The following is a 7,103-nucleotide window of genomic DNA, read 5'->3' on the forward strand; positions in this document are numbered from 1 at the left end:
ATCTGTTATTTCTTCTAAGGTCCCGTAATTTGTCCACTATGACGTTATTTATTTGTAAAAATGCCAAGTTATACAATTGTTATTACCAGTATAGCGCTTATCAAATAATCATGCTAAAGTGGCCGCTATGACCACAATCTAAATCATTGCTAGCATCAAACTGAACCATACAGTAATTAGTTCAATTATGAAATTGCATCTAACATTTGCTGTGTTTGCCATGGTTGAGATATCTGTCAGTCCATACCAGACTATTAAATACAGGTCACATATATGGTAGACTTACTTGGTTTGGTCAGTTTGAGAAAAAAAAAAAATTACAAAAAAATTTTCAACCTTCCATTGACACTAAAAAAGAAAAAAAAAAAAAAAATCTAAGATTGCACTAATTTGCGGCTAGAGGTAAGTATTGGCAACATTTTCTGATCAATGAACAATGAAACTATTGGTTATTTCCATTTTTTTTTTTTTTCAAACATTTATGTTGCAATTTTATTTACCTTTTCTTAACAGTGAAGCTAAGGATGCTCGACACAATTGTACTGGGAATCAACCACCATGTGCAGAGTAAATAGTAGCTCTTATTTTCACATATATCCATCTTTAATTAATGATACATATCTCACCTATCCATATAAAACATGAGAAAGATAAAGTAGCTTTTCAGAAGTCAAACTCACCTCCATCAGACATTCAGACTCCCATAATATATATATATATTTTTTTTTTTGTATATAATATGCCCATTTGTTCATACTGTGTAAGGTATTTACTATATATATAGACAATTAAGCCATGGTTGTATGACATGAGCTTTTCATGACATTTTCAATTTTCTATATTTTGTTAGTCTGTCTCCAAAGGATAGGAATTAAGTCCCATTTGTTATTTTATTTGGATCTACTCTGTTGTAATTCTGAACTAATTATCCATAGGTTCATAGAGATAATGGCACCTGTATTTTCTAGAGATGCATGGAGATGTGTATGGCACATGATTCAGGTACTTCTATATATTCTTGTATAATTACCATATATAGTTGCTGTTGTTATTCTATATTGCTATTGACATGTTATTAAATTTGTTATAGAATGACTTGGTTCATGGCTGGGGGCTTGATTATGCCCTTAGGAATTGTGCCGAGGTAACTTCTTGCTCTATTAAATAAATTTGTTCAAGTAAACAAGCTAATTAAAAATGTTCTTTGAGATTATCTGATTCTTCTCTAGAGGGAATTAATTTCAACTTTGCATAACTGACCTTATTTTAAAATTATAAATGTTCTTCATAAAAAACTCTTATATTCCCGTTCAATTGCTCAGGAGCAAAGGTTTAAATAGCGTTTATCGTGTCATAGCGAACTGGTTAAAAAAACAGTGTTATCCCCAAATAGCACCGCTATAGCACTGATAGCGCCATAGCTTTTATAGTCTGAAAACGCAATAGCGATGCTATAGTGCCGCTATTTATAACCTTGCTCAGGAGTGATTAATTTGGAGTCAGTTTTTTTAGTCACAATTCCAAATCAGCGTACACTATCTATCACCATTTTGACGAAATAAAAAATGTAACAACAAATATGAAGAAATTAAACTTAAGGATTAAAATGATTCAATCGCTTGAAAAGATTCTTTTTGCACCTCTTGCCGTAGGCCCCTAATTAATCAGTTATAATTATCAAAATTAATTCTTTTGAAAAAGGAATTAAGTCTCCAACTCCATAATATCATATAATTGGGTGGAAACCTTCCCCTGTATTTCATCAAAAATTAATAAAGAAGTTTAATGAAACAATTTGCTTCCTCAACTTTGCAAACTAACATTTGGTTTTCTAATTTTTTTTTTTTTTTTTCAAATGAAAGCCTGCACTTTACAAAATGGGGGTAGTGGATGCACAGTGGATTTTTCATCATGGAGCTCCTACTCTGAGAGATCAGGTAAAAATATGGAGTAACAGATTATATATTGATACAATTTACTTGACAACTGTCACAGTAGAACAAAAAATAATTATAAAAAAACAAAAGAAGTTAAGCTGCAAATAATTTATTGTAAATTATATAGGTTGTGTATCAAATTAAGTACAATTTAAAAACCGACATTTATCGAATGGTTTTTAAAAATTAATGGGGTAACTTCTTTGGTACTTAATTAAAGGTCAAATAATTTCAAAATTACATTAAATTTAATACACAACCTATCTAAAATATCTGTGAACATATTTAATTTTTTATTTTGATAACCATTTTGTCTGTCGAAGCAGTAGAGTGGAAAAAATGTGTCGTGTCGTACCGTACCGTACCGTACCGTACTGTGATTAACACACTATAACTTAGTCTCGTGCCGTGCCGTGACTAAGTTAATTTTTTACGTGTCGTGCTGTAACTAAAATATTAAGGGGTAGTTACGACATACAAATGGTCACGTCACGTGATTCACGCCGTGCCTAAACGTGCCGTGACCAAACATGTCTTGCGTGACCATTTAATCATAATTTAAGTTAGTTTATTTAATATTCACCATTTTAATCAATATTTAATAGTCCTAATTACACTTGACTCGCGTGACTACGTGCCGTGATTAGATCTTTCACGTGCCGTGTGCCATGCCATGCTAAAATTTCAAAAAATAATCACAGCACGCGAATAGTCCCGGCACGTAACTGACATGCGTAACGTGCCATAATTGTGTCGTTCCATACCATAACCGTACCATTCCGTGATGAAGCTGGCTCCGTAGTGTCATTTTTCCCACTCTACGTAGCAGGCGTCAAAAGTAGCCAATATTTTCCTTTTGAAATATAAAACTTAACCTCATAATTTTAGGTATCTTTTTGTCCACAACAAATCACATAATTGACTTGTCATATCTTTTTTAGTCCACCGGACATTTCTTTTGTTAGTACAATTCCATACCATCCCCTCTCCTCCCCTCCCCCTTTTTTTATACAATAATTTTTGGAGTACAACTTAATTTAGATTTTTTTTTTAAATAGAATTATTGAAAATTATTTCGTGGAAACAAGCTTTGTTTGTTTTGATTTTCGAAAACTACCCTTCACCGATCCGTAGGATCGGTGGAGCAAGAAAAATGATTTCTACACCGGTCCTAGGGACCGGTGGAGACCCTTTTGCCCCCGCCACAGATCGTTGCATGAAAAGCCACAGAATTAACTCTACATCGATCCCTAGGACCGGTGGAGCCTCAAAATCACCTCTGCACCGATCCTGTGGATCGGTGGAGTGTTTAGGTCTATTTCACGAACCGCACCTTTCTTCTCTCTTCTCTTCTTCACTTCCCAGCCACCATTCTTCTTTCATTTTTTTTCTTCATTATTTCGTTTTTTTTCAAATTCAATAGAGGAGTTGCCATATGAATAGATCGCCACCACCATTGTACTCAGCATCGTCTCCTGATTATTATTGTGAGTTTTTTTTACTCATATGTTTATATTTAGTGTTGTAAAATTAAAAAATATTTGGAGTTAATTTAGTGTTTGATTTTTGTTTAGCAAAATGTCACTGCTATTGATCAATGTATATTATGGTGGTAACCTCCAAAACACTTCAACCGGTGTTGGTTATGACATAGGGGCTGCATTTACCTTTACCGTATATGATTCTACCAGTTTTGCTATTATAAGACGGCAAATATACGTTGGGCTTGAATTGCTTCCGAGTCAAGTCAAATTGACAATCAGGGTACGTATGAACACAGCACAACCCGGATCGTACCATTTCTCACTATTTTTGATAGAAAATGAGGAAACTTGGGATGTCATTAAACAAACTGCAGCTCAAGTGGCTGGATTCAAGGTTATAGAATTGGTAGCTGAGGCGCACCAGGCTAGAAACCAAACCAGTTATGATCCGTGTCCAGATAGTTTGCCTGGAGGTAGTAACACACCGTCGGTTCAGACCGGCTTTCATCCTGACTCGAGCAGTGTACCTGTACCCACCTACACACCTCCGGTTCGGGCCGGTGATGACCCTTGTGAGCAATCAGATCAAGACACAGAATCTGATACAAGTTCTTTTGATGATGATGATTCAGCTGAAGCATGGGATGCAGATATGGATGAATATGAGGCTGAAATGAACGCCCGAGAAATATTGAAGGATTGGCACAAGTCGATCCCATCCCTCAATCGAGGAGATAGACATCCATGTTCATCATTCCATGATGAATTGCCAATGCCATACAAGGATCATGCATTTTTTGCAAACCCCCCCAGGTTAGATGAAAAATTTGCTGAAGGTCAAATGTTTGAATCCAAAGCCAAACTAAAATCAGAAGTTGCTAAATTTCACCTAACCAAAAACATAGAGTTAGCCGTGCTAAACAGCAGCACAACTAAGTATAGAGTTAAATGTAAATCTTCAAAATGCCAATGGAAATTGTATGCAATTGTAGTACCAACAGGTGCATGGACAATTTCCACCAACCCGTTTATCCACACATGTTTTGGAAGTGCTGAAAGGTTGGATAGTAATCAAATGACTGCTAGAGTAATTGTTGATATTATTAAACCGGCTTTGAAAGATGATCTGGAGTTAAGCATTAAAATGGTCAAGCATCTGGTTAAAGTTAAATTTGGGACAGTAGTGCCCTCGTATAACAAGTTGTGGAGAGGTAGGGAACTTGCAATTGCGGACTTATTTGGGAGTTGGGAGAAGTCTTATGAGGTGCTGCCATCGTTTTTGGCTGCCATCAAAGCATCTAATTCAGGTACACAGTACCTACTAGAAAGTGAACCATCAACCAAGTTTAATATCAATATTTTCAACCGGGTTGCATGGGCATTTGGGCCATGCATTGAGGCATGGCCTCATCTTCGACCCGTTATCAGTGTTGATGCCGGGTTCTTATCCGGAAGGTATAAGGGTAAACTTTTTATGGCTTGTGCTTACGATGCAGAGCAACAACTCTTGCCACTTGCATTTGCAATTTGTGAAAAAGAGTCTATAGAAAATTGGGGTTGGTTTATGAATTGGTTGCGTATCAATGTTGTCGAACCAGGAAAAATATGTGTCATCTCGGACCAGCATCTTGGTATACGAGGGGTGTTTGAGGCTCCTAATCTGGGATGGTGTGAGGAAAAAGGTGAAGCTGTCCACCGACTGTGTTCACAGCATATTTGTCAAAATATTTGGAAAAAATACTCTCAAAAGTGGATCAAAAAAATATGTGCGAGTACGGCACCTCCCCAATTGTATTCTTGTGGAGTCTCTAGATCATTGATGAATTGCAAGTACATCACAGGGACTCCATCCGTACTAGAATCCGGAAACATAACTGACCCGAATAAATCCATACAAAAACCTCGGGTGTACTGTGCAACTCTCTCATCATTATGCCAATCTTGTAAGGGTTGACTAAATTTGGCCCGCACCCATTTCAGTCTAAGCGCATAAGCAGAGACGGACAATCGTTCTTTCGATGTGTTAGGATGATAAATCCTATATTTATATGGCATTGTCTGATTGAGGTTATCGTAAAAAAGAGCTGGATCAACCCCTAGATCATACTCTAAGTATGGGTTCCAATCAGTATCGCTGGTGCCAGTAATCGGGTCACCTGCAAATTAAAAGAATTATATAATCAACAATTCACCTTAAAAAAATAGTTATTTAAATTAACCGATAAACAACTTTAATTAGTTAATTACCCTTAATCGGTAAGCCCCATAGACATGCAACATCTTCCAATGTCGCTGTCATCTCACCAACAGGTAGATGAAATGTATTGGTCTCCGGCCTCCACCTCTCAACCAGAGCACTAATCAAATGCGGATCAATCTTGCAATCATTAAGGCGAGCAATTTGATACAACCCTAATCTCTTCAGAGCATCATCCATCCGACTATTGTAAGTAATACTAGTCTGATGTGAATTTACCTGGTTCAATGAAAAGGAAAGCTGCCAAAAAGAAATAAAACATTATAAACCCTTCAAATACTTCATATAATATTTATTTGTAACAAATAATTAATAGATATAATCAAAATTATCATATCAAGAACTTTCCATGCTCTGTGGTTCTATGGTGCTAATTTCAACAGCTCCGGATAATTCACATTATCCATTGACTCTGTTAGAAAATTTGATAAACAATATTTTTGCAACTAATGAGAGTCATCACACATAATTATATAAACAAACATTTTTTCAAGCATATGGCTACAATAATCAAAATTTATGTAAACAACATATCATCTAATTTTGATTTTAATAATAAACTTCATGAATATTACTAATTTTACACATTATAATTTATCTAATTTTAAACTTCATGAATATTACTAATTTTACACATTTATAATTTTATCTAATTTTAAACTTCATGAGACTCATCACACATTTATCTAATTTTACACAAATTATAATACATATTACTAAAAAGTTACATTATACTACATGAACACTTAATTACTCAAATTTATACTACATATATACTAAATTACACTAAATTAATATCAAATAAATTCTAAATTAATACTACATTACACTAAATTAACTCTAAATTACACTACATTATCATTAAATTACCACTAAATTACTAAATATACTCCAAATCAATCTAAATTACACCAAATACTAATTTAACACTACATTTTACAAAAATAATCTAAATTAAATTAGTTATTTATTTTTAATTCGGTTAAAATAAAAATTATAAAAAGAGAGATATTTACCTTGTCAAAATTGTAGATCTGAAGAGTTTTCAAATCTCTTAAACGATCCAAAAATTTTGAGACAATTGGATTGAGAATTGATTGAGTATATTGAGAGAATAAAAAAAAAAAAAATATATGGTGCTCGCGGTTTTTAGAAGAAAGAAGAGGAAGGAGAGGAAAAAGGAAGAAGGAAGAGGAGCCCGCGGGGTGAATTAGAAAAGAAGCCTACACTGGTCCTAGGAACCGGTGTAGAGCAATTACCGATCTTCTGTGGCAATGAATGCACCTGTGTGGAAACGGGTTAAAATGGGGTGGAATGGGCCTCCACCGGTCCCTAGGACCGGTGTAGATTTTATTTTTTCTTCTCCACCGATCCCTAGGACCGGTGGAGGCTATTTTCCGAAAAAACAAAATTGCAGGACTGGTT

At 35.0% G+C, this 7,103-nt stretch overlaps 1 long non-coding RNA gene across 1 annotated transcript; it reads left to right on the top strand.

Moving 5' to 3' along the window:
• The first annotated feature begins 934 nt into the window (after window positions 1-934).
• Window positions 935-1,957, top strand: LOC144563948 (uncharacterized). The gene is made up of 3 exons (XR_013514503.1): window positions 935-1,002; window positions 1,091-1,144; window positions 1,863-1,957. It is a non-coding gene; the product is annotated as an uncharacterized LOC144563948 (long non-coding RNA).
• Window positions 1,958-7,103: the final 5,146 nt, after the last annotated feature.

This window comes from Carex rostrata, chromosome 13 (genome assembly GCF_964058835.1).
Source record: "Carex rostrata chromosome 13, lpCarRost1.2, whole genome shotgun sequence".
Lineage (NCBI taxonomy): Eukaryota > Viridiplantae > Streptophyta > Magnoliopsida > Poales > Cyperaceae > Carex > Carex rostrata.